The sequence below is a fragment of the Hylobates moloch genome, unplaced genomic scaffold (assembly GCF_009828535.3).
Source record: "Hylobates moloch isolate HMO894 unplaced genomic scaffold, HMol_V3 SCAFFOLD_5, whole genome shotgun sequence".
NCBI classification, from domain to species: Eukaryota; Metazoa; Chordata; class Mammalia; order Primates; family Hylobatidae; genus Hylobates; species Hylobates moloch.
The window spans coordinates 69,072,826-69,091,749 of record NW_026652280.1 but is presented as its reverse complement, the minus strand read 5'-3'; positions in this window follow the sequence as shown (position 1 = coordinate 69,091,749).

Sequence of the window (18,924 nt, the reverse complement as noted above, 5' to 3'; positions counted from 1 at the left end):
AGGCTGGAGTGCAATGGCGTAATCTCAGCTCACTGCAACCTCTGCCTCCAGGGTTCAAGAGATTCTCCCACCTCAGCCTTCCGAGTAGCTGGATCTACAGGCGCCCGCCACCACATCTGGCTAATTTTTGTACTTTTAGTAGAGATGGGGTTTCACCATATTGGCCAGGCCGGTCTCAAACTCCTGACCTCAGGTGACCCACCCGCCTCGGCCTCCCAGAGTGCTGGGATTACGGGCATGAGCCACGGCGCCCAGCCGATCCTGGCCAATTTTTATCCACTACATAGTTTAAATTGTGAAAGTGTATGAGGAACAGCAAACAGGTCCCTAAAGGTTAGTAACGGCCACAGACCACCTGCCATTCCTCACCCACCAGAGATACCCTAACTTTTCTCTCAGAGGGGATCTGCAGGGAGGGGAAAACACAGAGTTTAAAATCCAGCAGGTCTGAGATCCCTTCCTGACACCAAAGTCAGGTCCCATCCGCAGAGTTGGGTGGGGCCTGGCAGCCCTGATGTAGTGGCCACATGTGGAGTCTGTGCTAAGACAGAGAATTTTGCAAAGGGCCAGACAGTGGGGGCAGGACCAGTTCCCAGGCCACAGGGGCAGCAATACCGTAACTGGGAACGCAATTCAGGATGTCAGAAGCCGGGAGAATCGGGGGAATTCAGGAAGCACAATGCAAAGAAGGTCGGGGCAAAGGTTCACGCCGAACTTTGTGCTCAGCCCGGGGCCTCTGAGAGCAAGCTCCGAATGCAGTGGCCAGAAGGCATAGAGTGGGACCAGGCCTTAGCCAGATCCTCAGCCTCTCTGAGTCTCAGGTCCCCATCTTGACCAAAGGAAATGATCTTTCCTACCTCCAAGTATTGTAATGAACGTTAGGTAGTACCTAATAAACGTTCTTTGTATAATCTTCTTTGATTGTGGATTTCTATTTTACTGTTATCTTTGAAGACCTAGCTACAGCCCTGCCTTCTTCATGAAGCTTACAACATTTTCTTCTCTGACCTTTTTCAAATTAATTTGAATTTCATAAGGCTACAGGCTGGTTTTCTAATTATCCCACAATTAAGTTACTACATAGATGTTTCTTATTGTTTTTCTCACTACTTTTTTCTTATGTGTGTGTGTATATATATATTTGTTCTCTAACTAGATTATTATAAGTAGGGAGCTCTCTTAGAGTAGATTTACAGTAGGTTGTCAGGGAATTATTTTATGAATTTAGATAGACGAGGGGCCCTCTCTGGTGAACTGCGAGGTCTATTTTGGTTTGAATAGAATTCATATGAGTATTATTGATAACCCAGATATCACTCTGAATCCTTGTGTTAAGGAAATCTCAATCAAAAAGCACAAAGAAGTTATAATTTTAGAAAAAGGGAATCTCAACAAAACCATGGCTTGTTTCTAGAATATTGTAGATAATTCCACTTCCAAACATCAAAAAGAACGTCTAACTAACAGCCCAGAGAGGGACAAGGAAGCAAGCAACCCCGGGGTCCCATGAATGAGCAGCTTCCACCAGCGGGAGGGCCTCACACAAGTGGACGCCTCTGCCTGAAAAGAAGGGGCTGGGAGACTTCAGGAGGAAGATGTCAGAGAAGGGACTGGCCAGTCTCAAAATCTTGGAACCCTAAGCTTAAGTCAAAAGAGATTGTCTTGGTGACGAATAGAGGAAATATTGTTTACTACACTAAGTTGTAAACATATGGAGCAGACTATGCTAAGAATGTCAGGGGAAAATATAAATAGATTTTAAGTGGATTCAGATCAATTCATGCATAATGGACCTTATTATTAATAGGTTCTTAAGGGAAAGTTGGAAATATTCTGCGGGTGTCGTCACGAACCCTTTGAGATCAATGTCAGATAGCAAAACTCTACAACTCACCCAACAAACCTCTCCCAGCACCATGTCAGAGGCAAACACTGACCCTAGCCTGACATTCTACAGCATTGATTCAGTTCTTATCTCTTTATATCTTGCAGCCAAGAGCCTTGAGCTTTATCTACATTGAATGGAATTAATTAAATTTAGAGACAGTGGAGTGGTTGGTTGAAAAATGGCTCGTCAATACTAAATAATTTATAAATACAGACAACCTCCCTCATTCCAACTCCGTGAAATCAATCCAGCCATTTATTCAACCCCCAAAGTAGTACATTCCACCCTGGGGTGTTGCCGACTAGAGGTACATGACCACCTGCCATCAGAGCTTATCTTGATCTTAAGACAGGAGTCAGCCAATATTTTAAACCAAACTCAAGCGGAAAACACAAGAGAAAGAGGAAGTAGCTAGAGTCTACTATTCTTAGACACAAAAATAATTAACTTGACTACAGACAGGAGGGGTTGCAACTGGCCGGGGAGTTAGGAATGGGCTAGAGTAGAACCATTGCCTCAGTTTGTGGCTTAGGAAAAGAAATGCCAAAGGGGGATGATCGACCAAGGATGCACATTGTGGGTTGAAGGTGGGGCCAAGGGCCACCTCCTCTCTCCCATGCAGGGTTCAATCCCATCTGAGAAAAAACTATTTTCACACTATGCTGATTAGTTTATTGGAGTCCAGGATAAAGAATTTTATACCTTGATGTCTGGAATTGAGATTGAAATCACTCTAGAATTTTGTTGGAAATGCTAACATTAAACAAAAAGGTGTGGGCTAGCAACAGTTTGAAGAAAGTCTGGACATTCTGGCATTCGGGGAGATGTGTTCAAGATGCCTTCTCCCAACTTCTCCCACACACCCCAACTTGAGGTTGGGGTTAAGGGACTAGGTTCCAGCCAGTGGGATGTGGCAGAAGTGATATAGGCTACCTCCTGGAGGGACAACAGAGCCCCTTTTGTAAACCTCTAGACCAGCTGTGTCCACTGGAACTCTCTGCACTGGTGGTGATGTTCTGTACTGCACTGTCCACTGTGGTAGCCACTGGTCTCATGTGACCAAAGACCTGAATTTAAATTTTATTCAACTTTAATTGAATTAAATTAATAGAACTAAATTAATTGAGAGGTTGGAAAGGTTGGGAAGCAGACTGTCAAGAGGACCAGCAATAGAACAATAGTACTGGTACTGGCCTCAAGTAAATAGAGAACGCCTGCTTCCCCACACCATTGGTGGAGCCGTGGGACGACACCAGTACATCTCCTCTGCTCTGAATTTTTAACCTCTTCTGTTTTCACGAATAGCAAAATTATGGCTGTTGTCATCTTTCTCCCTTCATTTGTTCAAAAAGGTTGTTGTACAAGCTTAGCATATCATTGTCTGATATTTTCTAAATTTGGCACTCATGGTTCATACAGGATGAAGGTTGTTCAGCCACATTCACTGGGGAACCCATTAGCAATACAGGGCCATTTCAATCTTGTCTGATCTTGGCCTAAAGTAAGAACTACATTTTATGTCATGGATTAAGATACACAGTACATTCAAACACACAACTGAAATAAAGTTTTTATGAAATAACACTAGCCTCACTACAGAAAAGCCACTTGGTTATTTTCTGTTCTATTTATTCACTTATGTAAATGCTCATCACCACACACTCAATGAACCACAAACGGTTCATGATCTACAGTTTGAACACCCTTAGCATGAGGAGAATATAGACATTCAGCCCACTCCTCACAGCCACCATGTTCTTGTGGGGGACTGACTCAGGGTCTCCAGGCTCAGCCAGACTCACAGCTGGTGGGATCTGATAGATAAATGGCGCACCTACTTACCCCCATGGCTGCTTCAAACTTGGGCTTCCTTCTGGGCTCCCTCTCCTTGGAGGAGCCCCTGGAGAAGGCCCTTTCATAGCCCGAAGGCTGCTCCTGGTGGGAATGATGAAACAGATCAAGGAGTCCTCCATGACCATGACCACGTCCAGATCTGAGGGCAGGAGCAGGGAGCTCACGGTGGCTCAGCAGACACTGATAAGGAGGATTTGGGAGCAGCCATTCTTCCTTTCGCTATGATTTTAAAACTTCCCATTCTCAAAACGATGTTCAAATCAAGTCTGCAAATGTCATGAAACAACTTACAGGCCCTCATGTCCTCACCCTCCGTTGAGAGCAAATTGTTCCTCCCCCATGGCCAGGTCCCTCCCAGGGCTAGCCTGGCTGGGTGGTCTCTCTGCTCTGCTTTTCTGAGGTTGGGGTGCACTCCCACCTCCGGTGGCCCTGGCGGCCTCCTGGAAGCAGTGGGGAAGCTTCCCTTAACCTGCCTTTCTCCCGTTCCTCCAGTGCCTTTGCAAGGTTATCCTTGAGTTTCCTGGTACCTTGGCCAGGCAGACCGGGCTGATCAGTTACCTCCTGCAGCTCCCATGTCTGAAACCTGCCCCTCTTTTCCACTAGTTGATCCCTCGGGAAAGGAGGTTTCTAATGACTAAAAGCAAATGAGGTTGAGCGTGCATTGTGATGCAAATAGCAAGGGTCGTGATAATTCTAGATCAAGTAACACCTGCTTGACCACTGTTCAACTCCCGAGCCCACTGGGCTGAGCTGAAAGCTGGCCTTTGCCTCTGCAGGAGACTTCAGCTGGGATTCCACTTTGCTGGGTCTAGAGGGGGCTTCTCTCAGAAAAAGCTCAGGGCATGTCTCCCCACATTATGGCCAACCCTCTCTAGAAAGACATTTTATTTAAAAACCTATTGGTGTCCTAGTTCTATGAAATTCCTCTTAATGTAAGCCCTGAACAAACTTCTTTGGCGGCCAGAGCCCTGGAGCCGTGTTAGAATGCCATCTTCCCTGTGTTCTTTTCTCGGAAAAATCCCAAGAGACCAGGACTCAGCCAGCTTCCTGTTGAAGATTCTAAACCCCTGCGTTTCCCATCATGACTGCTGACAAAAGAGACGGGGCTCTCCAGGCAGGACCCCGCAGAGGGTGACGTGAGCAGGGACTGGAAGACAGGAGAGGCAGGGTGTGAGTCTAAACCAGCCTCAGGGCCATTCCTCACTGCTGAGGGAAGAGGGTAGGCAGATGGTTAGGAACTCTGGGCCCCCGATCGCTCCAGTTGACTGAGGCCTTGCTATCTTTTCATTTTCATCCTAAAATGATTAGGTTTTAATGCTGAGGTTTCATGTTGAAAATGTAATGAGAACCTTCGTGGACTGGAATGAGATGCAGAAAACTGCACGGATGGGGTTTCTTTCTGGGGACTGGGCAAAGGGAACGCTCAGGTAGGAAATGGATCTGGCGCCTTCCAAGACCTTCGGGTTGCTGGGCAGCCACTTGTCGGGATCCTAATTTTCCAGCTCTTTTCTGAGCACTGCCGCCCGCTTTGTTGTCTCATAATCACAGAGAGAGGGGAGACACACTGTGGGAAACAGTAGTGTCTGGCACTGCTAAGCAATTACTCGGAATGAAAGGTTTGCCATCTTATAAGTAACATTAAGCGGGGAACGGGGAGGTCAAGAAGAGGCCAAAAGGGAAAAACCTCAATTTCTTCAGCTACCCCCAAAAGAAAACCAGACAAATGTTTGGCTTGGGCATTGTGGGTGCCCAAACAATCAGGTAAAAAATTTAAAATCTGGTGACTATAACCATTTTGAATTTGTGATGTTAAACAGCTAGCTTTTTGTGGTGTTTTTTTCCCCCAGAAACTTCACAAAGAATAAAAATTTACCTCCAGGCCAAGGAGACATATTGGGTCTTTCTCTGAACATCTTTTGAAGGCCTTGTGTGGTGAAAAGCGAATCACGTCCCATCGCTTCAAAAATGCTGATTTCAAAAATTCCCTTGTTTTCAATATCACTCCCAGATACAACTCCACATATTCCCTGTTCTTAAAGAAGCTTCTGAATTCACAGCACAGCCAACTGAAATTTGTGGTCATCATTTGTGGCCGTATTTGGTCAAAAGGAAAATAGCCCTGCTGAGAACGCCAGGCTCAGAGCTGTATTTTGGGTATGGTGGTTCTCTGCTGCCTCAACAGCTGCATCGCCCAATTACAGCATGGCACATGTCCCTGAGCTCTGGGTTTCTGAGTCTGTCCGCACACTTACTTTACTTCCCTGGGCGTCATCCATGAAAGAGAGCACAATTCCTCTTGGGTGAGAATAAGAGAGGGAAACAGCCACTCTCTTCATTGCAACGAGGACATTACTATGCTTACAGGAGTGAAATCTGCACCCTTGGAGATGGTAACTGTGAGAGTTTTGCTCATTTTAATGGCCTTCACTTCACCCTTCCACGTCATAGAAGTGGTCAGAAACAAAACGTTGGAGTCATTTATGCAATAGAAAGAGTGGAAAGTGATTAGTAATTTGCAAATACAGTTCTCATTTACTCCCCGCAAGTTCATTTGATAAACCTCACCATTCCTGGCTTACTTGACCCAGATCTCTTCAGAGAATGTTACCAAGTAAACAGATTATCACTGCTTCTTGCCTTCCAAGGGCATTCTTTATCTGAGTGGCTGAAGATGGATGAAACCAGGTTCCTGCAGTTATGATGTAACCACTGTAAACTCTGTGGAGCAGGAGGTGGATGTTGTTGTCATGGGGTCATGGGGCTTCTGCTTCTCCACCCACTTATATCTGTTAATACTCCAGGCAGTTCAGCAACTGACTTAGGGAATCAAGGGAAGCCCCTGGGATAGGTAGTTGACATGAAGGGCAGCTCTTTCTCACTTTGAGAGATATAGCATGCCCCTTTCTCTCTTGTTCCCCCACAAGATCCTCCCCCATGCTGAGGCCCATTCACTTCCCCTCCTTGAAGAAAAAAGAGGTGAATGGCTTTTTCTATGGGGCATGGGAAAGAAGTGCAAACACATTTTACCACTTACACCCCGTGTACCACTTGGATCAAATCTTAAAAGTTTTCTTGGCATTCAAGAAACAGAATCTTAGCTCTTCTAGCCACCATAGTTTTTGACAGATGTATGAGAGATGCAGCCAAGGTTTTGTCACTTTGCTGAATTTCTCAGTGATGGTTCTCAGTTACAGAACATGCTTCTGACATTAGTGCAGGGGAAAGTTTCACAATTTTATTGCTATGAATATATATAAAAATACATAGGTATTTGAATATATACATGCTATTAATATAAATTTTTTGCATTTGGAATAACTGTAGTCCCTGAAAACCCAGAGCAGTTCCACACTAGCAAAGCTGAAAATGTTTAAGGAGAGCAAAAGCGGAACAGAGTGAGCATGAGCCTTCAGATTCTGCTACACTATAGGCCATGGGAACCTGCACATGCGAGGCAGGAAGGGCTGAATGGCCAATCCACCAAGGCAGGTATTTAATGATGCTGTGAGGGACTTGTCATTACATGCCACACAACAGAGCATCTGTGTGTGCAGCTTCATTTCCAAGCAAGAAGCAATGCTTGCTAAGTGAAAAAGACTTTAAACATCTCCCCATGGCTAGGGAAAAGGAAAAGATGGAAGTTGCTCCCAGGTGGCATAAAGAAAAGACAGCTAGAAAAAGACAAATCAACAAACAGATGCGTATCTGAGTGCCTCAGTTTGAGAGACGCTGAGCAGAACCTGTATCCTAGAGGCTCTCATATTTGTTACACACTCCCTAGGTGAATCCAATGTGCAGCCAGGTTGGGAACCTCCAGGTTTGAGCACATGTACTAAAACAAAGAGAATTCTGGCTGTGGTGTGGACTTACCCATTCTTAACAAATCCTTCTGCTGCCTTCAAAGGGCCCTGACTTCCTCATTCTTAATAAGAGAAAATAAAATCCAAAGTAACTTGAGTTACCTATCAGATTCCTCACTTACTAGATTGGCAAAACTCCAAAGATTTGACAACCGACTCTGGGGAGGGTATGGGAAAACAAGCACTCTCACAGATGAGGGTGGAAATGTCAGAATGACAGAATACCTTCCAGGGCAACTTGGCATATCTAGTATGATTTCACTGACTCTTTGACACAGTAATTCTACTTCTGGGAATTGATCCTACAGAAGTAACTGCACACATACAAAATGTCATATTTACAAAGTGATTCACTGAAGCATTGTTTGCAATAACAAAAGATTGGAAGCAACCCAAGTACCCATTTATAGAAGACGGGTTTAATAAATTATGACACTCCTACATAATGAAATACTAGGCAGCTGTTAAGGAACAATGAGGACACAGTTTAAATATGGATGTGGAAAGGTGTCAAAGACAAGCAGAAAAGGAAAGGTGCAGACAGAATATATATGCTCATATTTACATCAAGAAACACTGGACTAATATTCAAGAAGCAAATAGAAGTAGTTACCTATAGGGAGGAAGTGATGGGGAGATAGAGAGAGAGTAGAAAAAAAGATGAGTGGTTGTCAGGCTTCTCAATCTATACCTTTTTATATTTGACTTTTGAATCATGTGATTATATTAACCATTTCTCCTAAATTTTTTTTAAAAGACCCTGAGGCACTCCCCACCACACACACGGTGATCAAATACAGATTTTTACACTGGATGAGTCTGTTTCGATGATTACGGTCAAGATTCTGGTACCCAAAAAGTACAAAACAGTCATGAATAGCCCTTCAGAACTTGAAAAGAGAAAAAATCTTTGTAAAATAGTATGCTGTAAACCAAGAGTTTTTTTTTTAATGGAATAGAAGTATTAAGATTCATAAGAAGTTTAAGAATCAGAGAAATTTAGAAATCAATTGTCTCATTCATTTCTCCTTCAGATAAGGAAACTCCGGTTCACAAGTTTCGGTCACTTGCCCAAGGTCACACGATTAGAGTCAGAGGCAGCCCTGGAATCTAGCCCTCCTGGTCCTAGGTCACTACTCTGTTTAATCCCAGCTCCTCTGGCAATACTGGAGATGAACTCTAAGACCATCCTCAAAATGCTTACAGCTCTAGACTAGAGACGCTATGAGGAAAGATGAGGCAAGAACTGAAATAGTCATAGTCTGAAGGGGTGAAAAGGGAGAAATGTAATAAAAGTGAACCTTATATGATGCCTAATAAGTTGGAAGGAAACCATCTGTTTTCCATGTTTAGTGGAGAGGGAACTAGAATTTATGCTGTAACGAGGCATGAGCTAGAAAGAGGAAATTCCTAATTTGTCTGGTTATGGACAAAGATATCAGCAAAGAAGGCTCTGATGTTGCCTACACTGGAGATTTTTAAAGACAGGGTTTTATTTCTCATCAACAGTTCTTTCTAAATCATGTATCGCTTAACGTAGCTTGATAATTTGGGAAGGACCTCAACCTCACCTAAGACATGATTACCCCCTCAACTACCCAATACTGACTCTAGCAGCTATGTCGGCATTTCCAGCTCTTTGGGGGAGAGAGGTAGCATGCTGTACTGAGAACAGTTCCCTACTAAATTTCTTTTTTTTTTTTGACAGAATATTGTTTTTATTTTTTTTCATTTAATAGCAAATATTTATTGAGTGCTTACTATGTGTCAGGTACTATTCTTAGTAAATATTCCTGCTAGTTTTTTTCTTCTTTTTTTTTATTATACTTTAAAGTTCTGGGATACATGTGCAGAATGTGCGGTTTGTTGCATAGGTATACATGTGCCATGGTGGTTTGCTGCACCCATCAACCCATCATCTAGGTTTTTATGTTTTCGTTTTTGTTTTTGAGATGGAGTCTCACTCTGTTACCCAGGCTGGAGTGCAGTGGCGCGATCTCAGCTCACTGTAACCTCTGCCTCCCTGGTTCAAGTGGTTCTCCTTCCTCAGCCTCCCAAGTAGCTGGGATTACAGGTGCTTGCCACCATAGCTGGCTAATTTTTTGTATTTTTAGTAGAGACGGGGTTTCACTGTGTTAGCCAGGATGGTCTCAGTCTCCTGACCTCATGATCTGCCTGCCTCAGGTTTTAAGCCTTGCATGCATTAGGTATTTCTCTTAATGCTATCCCTCCCCCTTTTCTCCCACCCCTCTACAGGCCCTGGTGTGTGATGCTCCCCTCCCTGTGTCCATGTGTTCTCATTGTTCAACTCCCACTTTTGAGTGAGAACATGTGGTGTTTGGTTTTCTGTTCCTGTGTTAGTTTGCTGAGAATGATGCTTTCCAGCTTCATCCATGTCCCTGCAAAGGACACAAACTCATTCTTTTCTGTGGCTGCATAGTATTCCATGGTGTGTATGTGCCACATTTTCTTTATCCAGTCTATCATTGATGGGCATTTGGGTTGGTTCCAAGTCTTTGCTATTGTGAATAGTGCTGCAATAAACATACATGTGCATGTGTCTTTATAGTAGAATGATTTATAATCCTTTGGGTATATACCACCCAGTAATGGGACTGCTGGGTCAAATGGTATTTCTAGTTCTAGATCCTTGAGGAATCGCCACACCGTCTTCCACAATGGTTGAACTAATTTACACTCCCACCAACAGTGTAAAAGCATTCCTATTTCTCCACATCCTCTCCAGCATCTGTTGTTTCCTGGCTTTTTAATGATCGCCATTCTAACTGGCATGAGATGGTATCTCATTGCGGTTTTGATTTGCATTTCTCTAATGACCAGTGATGATGAGCTTTTTTTCATGTTTGTTGGCTGCATAAGTGTTTTCTTTTGAGAAGTGTCTGTTCATATCCTTTACCCACTTTTTGATGGGTTGTTTTTTTCTTGTAAATTTGTTTAAGTTCCTTGTAGATTCTGGATATTAGCTCTTTGTCAGATGGATAGATTGCAAAAATTTTCTCCCATTCTGTAGGTTGCCTGTTCACTCTGATGATCGTTTATTTTGCGTGCAGAAGCTCTTTTGTTTAATTAGATCCCATTTGTCAATTTTGGCTTTTGTTGCAATTGCTTTTGGTGTTTTAGTCGTGAAGTCTTTGCCTATGTCCTGAATTGTATTGCCCAGGTTTTCTTCTAGGGTTTTTATGGTTTTAGGTCTTATGTGTAAGTCTTTAATCCATCTTGAGTTAATTTGTGTATAAGGTATAAGGAAGGGGTCCAGTTTCAGTTTTCTGCATATGGCTAGCCAGTTTTCCCAACATCATTTATTAAATAGGGAATCCTTTACCCATTGCTTGTTTCTGTCAAGTTTGTCAAAGATCAGATGGTTGTAGATGTGTGGTGTTACTTCTGAGGCCTCTTTTCTATTCCATTGGTCTATGTATCTGTTTTGGTGCCAGTACCATGCTGTTTTCATTACTATAGCCTTATAGTATAGTTTGAAGTCAGGTAGCATGATGCCTCCAGCTTTGTTCTTCTTGCTTAGGATTATCTGGGCTGTATGGGCTTTTTTTTGGTTCCATATGAAATTTAAAGTAGTTTTTTTTCTAATTCTGTGAGGAAAGTCAATGGTAGCTTGATGGGAATAGCATTGAATCTATAAATTACTTTGGGCAGTATGGCCATTTTCATGATATTGATTCTTCCTATCCACGAGCATGTAATGTTTTCCATTTGTTTGTGTCCTCTCTTATTTCCTTGAGCAGTAGTTTGTAGTTCTCCTTGAAGAGGTCCTTCACATCCCTTGTAAGTTGTATTCATAAATATTTTATTCTCTTTGTAGCAATTGTTAATGGGAGTTCACACATGATTTGGCTCTCTGTTTGTCTATATTTACCAAGCAAATGAAAAGCAAACAAAAGCAGGGGTTGCAATCCTAGTCTCTGATAAAAGAGACTTTAAACCAACAAAGATAAAAAAAGACAAAGACAAAGAAAGGCATTACATAATGGTAAAGGGATCAATGCAACAAGAAGAGCTAATTATCCTAAATATATATGCACCCAATACAGGAGCACCCAGATTCATAAAGCAAGTTCTTAAAGACCTACAAAGACATTTAGACTCCCACATAATAATAGTGGGAGACTTTAACACCCCACTGTCAATTACAGAAATTGACAGAAAATTAACAAGGATATTCAGGACTTGAACTCAACTCTGGACCAAGTGGACCTAATAGACATCTACAGAACTCTCCACCCCAAATCAACAGAATATACATTCTTCTCAGCACCACATTGCACTTATCTAAAACTGACCACATAATTGGAAGTAAAACACTCCTCAGCAAATGCAAAATAATGGAAATCATAACAGTCTTTCAGACCACAGTGCAATCAAATTAGAACTCAGGATTAAGAAACTCACTCAAAACCGCACAACTACATGGAAACTGAACAACCTGCTCCTGAATGTCTACTGCATAAATAACGAAATCAGGCAGGAATAAATAAGTTATTTGAAACCAGTGAGAACAAAGACACAATATACTAGAATCTTTGGGACACATATAAAGTTTAGAGGGAAATTTATAACACTAAGTGCCCACATCAGAAAGCGGGAAAGATCTAAAATTGACACCCTAACATCATAATTAAAAGAACTAGGGAAGCAAGAGCAAACAAATTCAAAAGCTAGCAGAAGACAAGAAATAACTAAGGTCAGAGCAGAACTGAAGGAGATAAAGACACAAAAAACTCTTTAAAAAGTCAATGAATCCAGGAGCTGTTTTTTTGGAAAAGATTAACAAAATAAATAGGCTGCTAGCCAGACAATAAAGAAGAAAACAGAGAAGAATCAAATATACACAATAAAAAATGATAAAGGGATATTACCGCTGATGCCACAGAAATACAAACTACTATAGTATTCAGAGAATACTATAAACACCTCTACACAAACTAGAAAATCTAGCAGAAATGGATAAATTCCTGGACATATACACTGTCCCAAGACTAAACCAGAGAGAAGTCGAATCCCTGAATAGACCAATAACAAATTCTGAAATTGAGGTAGTAACTAATAGCCTACCAACCAAAAAAAAAGCCGAAGACCAGACACATTCACAGCTGAATTCTATTAGAGGTACCAAGAAGAGCTGGTACCATTCCTTCTGAAACTATTCCAAACAATAGAAAAAGAGGGACTCCTCCCTAACCCATTGTATGAGGCCAGCATCACCCTGATACTGAAACCTGGCAGAGACACATACACAGAAAAAATTGCAGTCCAATATCCCTGATGAACATTGACATGAAAATCCTCAATAAAATACTGGCAAACTGAATCCAGCAGCACATCAAAAAGCTCATCCACCACGATGAAGTTGGCTTCATCCCTGGGATGCAAGGCTGGTTCAACATATGCAAATCAATAATCATAATCCATCACATAAACAGAATCAATGCCAAAAACCACATGATTATCTCAATGGAAGCAGAAAAGGCCTTCGATAAAATTCAACATCTATTCATGCTAAAAACAATAAACTAGGTATTGATAGAACATATCTCAAAATAATAAGAGCTATTTATGACAAACCCACAGCCAATATCATACTGAATGGGCAAAAGCTGGAAGCATTCCATTTCAAAACCAGCACAAGTCAAGGATGTCCTCTGTCACCACTCCTATTCAACATAGTATTGGAAGTTCTGGCCAGGGCAATCAGGCAAGAGAAAGAAATAAAGCGTATTCAAATAAGAAGAGAGGAAGTCAAATTGTCTCTCTTTGCAGATGATATGATTGTATATTTAGAAATCCCCATCATCTCAGCCCCAAAACTCCTTAAGCTGATAAGCAATTTCAGCAAAGTCTCAGGATACAAAATCAATGTGCAAAAATCCCTACTAAGTTTCTGATGTGGTCAGAGTGTAGAACAAAGCCTCCTATATAGTGGTGAAGAGGGTCCATCTGAAATCACACTGCCGTGTTCTAACTCAGTTCTGCCACTCTTCAGCTGTGAAGCTGGAACAAGTGACTTAGCTCTTTGTGAAATGCAATAATCAAACCTGCTATGCCAAGAACAGTGCTTGGCACATATTTTGGTTTTTCTGTTTGTTTGTTTTTTGAGACAAAGTCTCACTCTGTTGCCCAGGCTGGAGTGCAGTGGTGATATCTCAACTCACTGCAACCTCCACTTCTGGGGCTCAAGTGATTCTCCTGCCTCAGCCTCCTGAGTCGCTGGGATTACAGGTGTGCACCACCACACCCAGCTAAGTTTTGTATTTTGGTAGAGATGGAGTTGTGCTATATTGGCCAGGATGGTCTCAAACTCCTGTCCTCAAGTGATCTGCCCACCTCGACCTCCCAGAGTGCTAGGATTACAGGTGTGAGCCACCACACCTGGCCTTGACACATGGTTAGCTTTCAAGAAATGCTATATTCTGTGGCAAAGCCTACTGTATTCATCAAAATATGTCTCCTCTCCATCCTTGGCACACACTAGACTATGTGTCCCCACATCTAGGTGGCTTGACTGTGTTTCCCAATGGGAAGTGGGTGGGCGTGATGTGTGATACTAAGCCAGGCCCTTGTAGACTTCCTGCACATCTTCCTTCATGCTCTTTCCCACTCTGGCTTGATGCAGATGAGCCTGGAGAACTTGAAAGCCCAGGTGCCATAGGAGGGAAAGGGCTAAAGGCTGAATAATTGCATAGAGGAGAGCTAGTCTCTGACCAGGAAAGCCCATTTGGGACTTTCACATGAGAGACAAATAAACTCCATTCTGAGCCACTGGCATTTCATCTTCATAGCTTACAGCAGTGAGCCTCACCAAAACTTACATAAAGAACTCTTAAGGGCAGTGGCCTTGCAGCCTTGCCACAGACATCAGCTGTTTGGATCAGTTCCCTCTAGACTTCCTCTCATCATTGCAGTTGATTATAAAATCTGGGCAGAACAGGAAAGAAGGAGAAGGGACCAGAAGGTAGAGAACTTCTGCTTCTTCTCATTTGTTATTCTATTTCTGCTGATACTTGCTTCAATTACTATAAGTAGCTCTCTGGCTTTTAGAGAATCTCTGTATTTTCTCACCTTCACATCCAGGGACTCCTTGTGGGTGGCTTCTTTAGTCTAGCCTGATTTGATGTTTCTTTTCACACTCCAGGGTGGACACGAAAATCACTGGCCATTTTCCACATGACATCAGCCTTGGTGAAGTAGCATGAGGTGCACCATACAGCACAGAAAAAGTTCTCCTGCTATGAGTAAATATTTGTTGAGTGAATTAATAATCTTTATGCCAACTCTTATTGACACGAAAGGCTATGATTAATTATCTTATGAATAATCTACCTTGTTTGACATATATTTTACTTGTATTAAATTCTCAATTGAATCAGCTAGTATTTCTCTGTGCACCGTTTCTTATCAAATATTTTGGCATAGAGTTTATTCTTAAATTGATAAATACAATATATATTAACATTGACAAAGAGCTTGGTCTATTAAGTTGAAAATTTCCCTTTTCTTCTAGCTGACAAATGCCTGATTATTTGAGTTTTACAACTTCTGAAGCAATAGTTGAAGATGTGAGAAAGGCTTTTTTTTCAGCTTGTTTCCCTTACCACAAGCCTTCTTCACGGTCATACGGCAGTCTCATGGGAAACCCACACTTGACCACTCTCTTTGATGCTCAGGCAGCTCACACATCATGAGCCTTTTTCATTTTCAGCTTTAAGCCAGCTTCTGACTCAATGTTCAACACATGAATCAATCATATGCTGAGCAGTCATGTTGGATTGGTGAGTCTTTGTCCTAATTCCTTGAAATTCATCTCTTTTATGAATATGTCATGTTCTGTTTCTTTAAGAGAGTCACTTGTAACTTCCTATAGAACACAGTTTTCTAAGATCAATTCAAAGGTATCCTTCCCTCAACCCCTTCTCTTAATGATTAATAAATGAATAATTGGATGTTAAGATGAATGGATAGATGGATGGTGGGTGAATAGATAGATGGATTCTGGTCTTCCAGCCTCTATACCTACTCATCAGAAGAACCCTAGAAACTTCAGTATTATTGTGTGCCTTTGGATATGATCCTTCAGGTGCTTAGAATTTAGATCAGGTGGCCTTCCAAATGGTCAACTGTGCTCCCTTGCCAATATTCTAAGGAGCCATATTGAAAAATTTAAACTACTCAGGCAAAAGCTAAACCATTTAGATCATTTTCTCATAAATATAGAGGTATTGGAAGAAAAAATCAAATAATAAATCTTATGCAACATTTGCCTTTTCTATTCAGAAAAATTTGAAAAATCTAATTTGAAATTTAGTTTCATTATGTTTTATTAGCATCTTGAGTTTTAAATATTATTTTCATGAGGAAAGTACAATTTTTCTCCATTTTTTCTTCCCTCTGGCATAGTTAGACATGTTGCCTGACTCTGCCTGTTTAACACCATTTATGACTGGTCTGTGATTGGTTCAGAGAACACGTGCATGGGCTTTTTTAAAAGCAGCAGCATTCAAAGTTAGAATGACATTTGTTCATTCAAGCAGCAAGCTCCGCCAATTGGTAAAGACCTCTTTGCAATAAAAATAGGAAGAAACAGCTTTTTTATCATCTAAGGTACTTGTAGCAGATTCACTGAGCAACTTTCCTCACTCTCTTATTCATTCATATTGTGTAGAATGCACTGGATTCCATCTTCTTATAGTCCTATAGGGAGGAATCATGGTGGCTTTTATCCAGCAAGTCTTGGCAGGCTCCAACTATACATTGTTATTTGATTAAGGATTTGGCATATGAGCTAAGGTAAGCCTTTTTATGGCATTATCCAGAATCGGCTTCCTAGTAAATGACATACTCCCCAAAGAATGTTTCCAAAGAGGCTGTTGTAAAGATTTTCTGTGGGTAGAAATTTCACATGTAGCCTGCTTACTTTATTTCATAGACTGGGTAGAATACCACCAACTACTCCAGGATTTCTTAAACTAAAGCTTGGAGTCCCTGGATGTGAAGGTGGGAAAATACATGGAGATTCTCTAAAAGCCAGAGAGCTACTTACAGTAATTGAAGCAAGTATCAACAGAAAAGAACAACAAATGACAAGAAGCAGAAGTTCTCTATCTTCTGGTCCCTTCTCCTTCTTTCCTGTTCTGCCCAGATTTTAGAATCAACTGCAATGATGAGAGGAAGTCTAGAGGGAACTGATCCAAACAGCCGATGTCTGTGCAAGGCTGCAAGAAAAACTAAAAAAAAAAAAAGCCTTTTGGGGAACACTTATACACTGCTGGTGGGAGTGTAAATTAATGTAGCCATTGTGTAAAGCAGTATGGTGATTTCTCAAATAACTTAAAACAGAATTATCATTCAACCTAGAAATCCCACTATTGGGTATACCCAAAGGAATATAAATCATTCTACCATAAAGATACATGCACATCTATGTTTGTCACAGCACTATTCGCAATAGCAAAGACATGAAGTCAACCTAAATGCCCATTGATGGCAGACTGGGTAAAGAAAATGCGGTACATATACACCATGGAACACTACGCAGCCATTAAAAAGAATGAGATCCTGTCCTCTGCAGCAACATGGATGGAGATGGAGGCCATTTTGCTAAGCTAACTAATGCAGGAACAGAAAACGAAATACCACATGTTCTCACTTATAAATGGAACCTAAACATTGACAACACATGAACACAAAGAAGGGAACAACAGGCACTGGGACCTACTTGAGGATGGAGGCTGGGTGGAGGGTGAGGATGGAAAAACTACCTATCAGGTACTGTGCATGTTACCTGAGTGACAAAATAATCAGTATACAAAACCCCATGACACACAATTTACATATGTAATAAATCTCCACATAGGCCCTTGAAATGGAAATAAAAGTTAAAAACAAAGATAAAATAACAACAGAAAATAATAAAAGAACCTTTCGGGAAGTGGACAACTGTAGTGTGATGACAGATATGTGAAGTCAGGAGGCCCTGTCTCAAAGGGCACAGTGATGTTTAAGGACTCTGCCTTTCCAAGAGACTGACAAGTCATTCAAGTGGACTGAGTCAGCCCCGAATGGTCATGCTCACTCCTTACTCCGGGAGCCCTTACTTCCCGGGAGGTTCTAAGTGTAGCCTCCTGAGCCAGTTACTGGAAGAGACAGAGCCAGAAGATCAAACTGTGAGTCTTGGCCTGAAACTCAAATCAGCTGGCTCCATTTTCTTTCCACATCTACCTTCACTGCACATTGCCCAAAATAGCCTTTCTAGTTTCAGCAAGACAAGAGCTCCCAGAAGTTAGGGGCTAGCAGTACTGCAAACTATCTTTAGAGGGGATTAATTCCCTTCTGTACCTAAGACAGCAAAGTGCTGTCTTTACCTAAGATTAGTCTTTACCTAAGACAGCAAAGTACTCACAAGCATTTCAGACTCTGGGGATCCACACACCCCAGAATACAAGAACTTTCTGGGCAGAATTTTGCAAAGTCTCATATCCCTTCCAGCCCCTGGGTAAGCAAGGTCAGAAACACCCTTATCTGCCAGTGGAAGGAGACGTCTCTCCTCAAGGGCCCTGGAACCCACTGTGGCTACCCGATGGCCACTTTAAAGGAGGCCACTCAGCTCCATCTGGTGCTGGCTGTAGGCAGGGGCCCTGCAGAGAGGTCCTGGAACCAAATTGGAGGGTGGCTGCTGGCTTTGCATTTCAGTTAAAATGAACACTGCATTTGAAATGCTCTGGTGATTTTGTTTAAATTCTTTAAACTATTTTTTCTCTCTTAGCTCCATCTTCCTTACCTCCACTTAACCTACATGCTGGCAATGGGAAACGGAGAGAAAAAAATTCATTTTCTGAAAATGTATATATGAATTTTTGTCCTTGAACGATATTTTCAATGTTTTGACAGATGGCCCAAGCTTCCAAAATCTCTACACTCACATTGACTTGATTTTTAGAGTCACATTGGAAGTGTCTGGCAACGAGAAAGAATGTTTGAAATTAGTGATATTCCAGCAAATGCAGGCTGTATGGTTTGGGAAGTCTCTGCCTCTCGTAGTGGTGCATGTGTCTTTGGTCAGCCATGGCATGGGGAAGAAGAACCTTATCTGCACCTGTCTACAGGGCACTGAGCACCGCTTCCCTGGGGCTGTCTGTGTGTCTCATCAGCTTCCTACCTGCATCATTTTCCATATTCTCTGTCCTCTGCAGTGCCTAAAAACCCAGGCTGTGGGGCGATGCTGGCTCCACCACTGACCAGCCAGTGACTTTATGCACTTTGCCTAAATTCTCTTAAACCTTGTTTGCCGGGTAC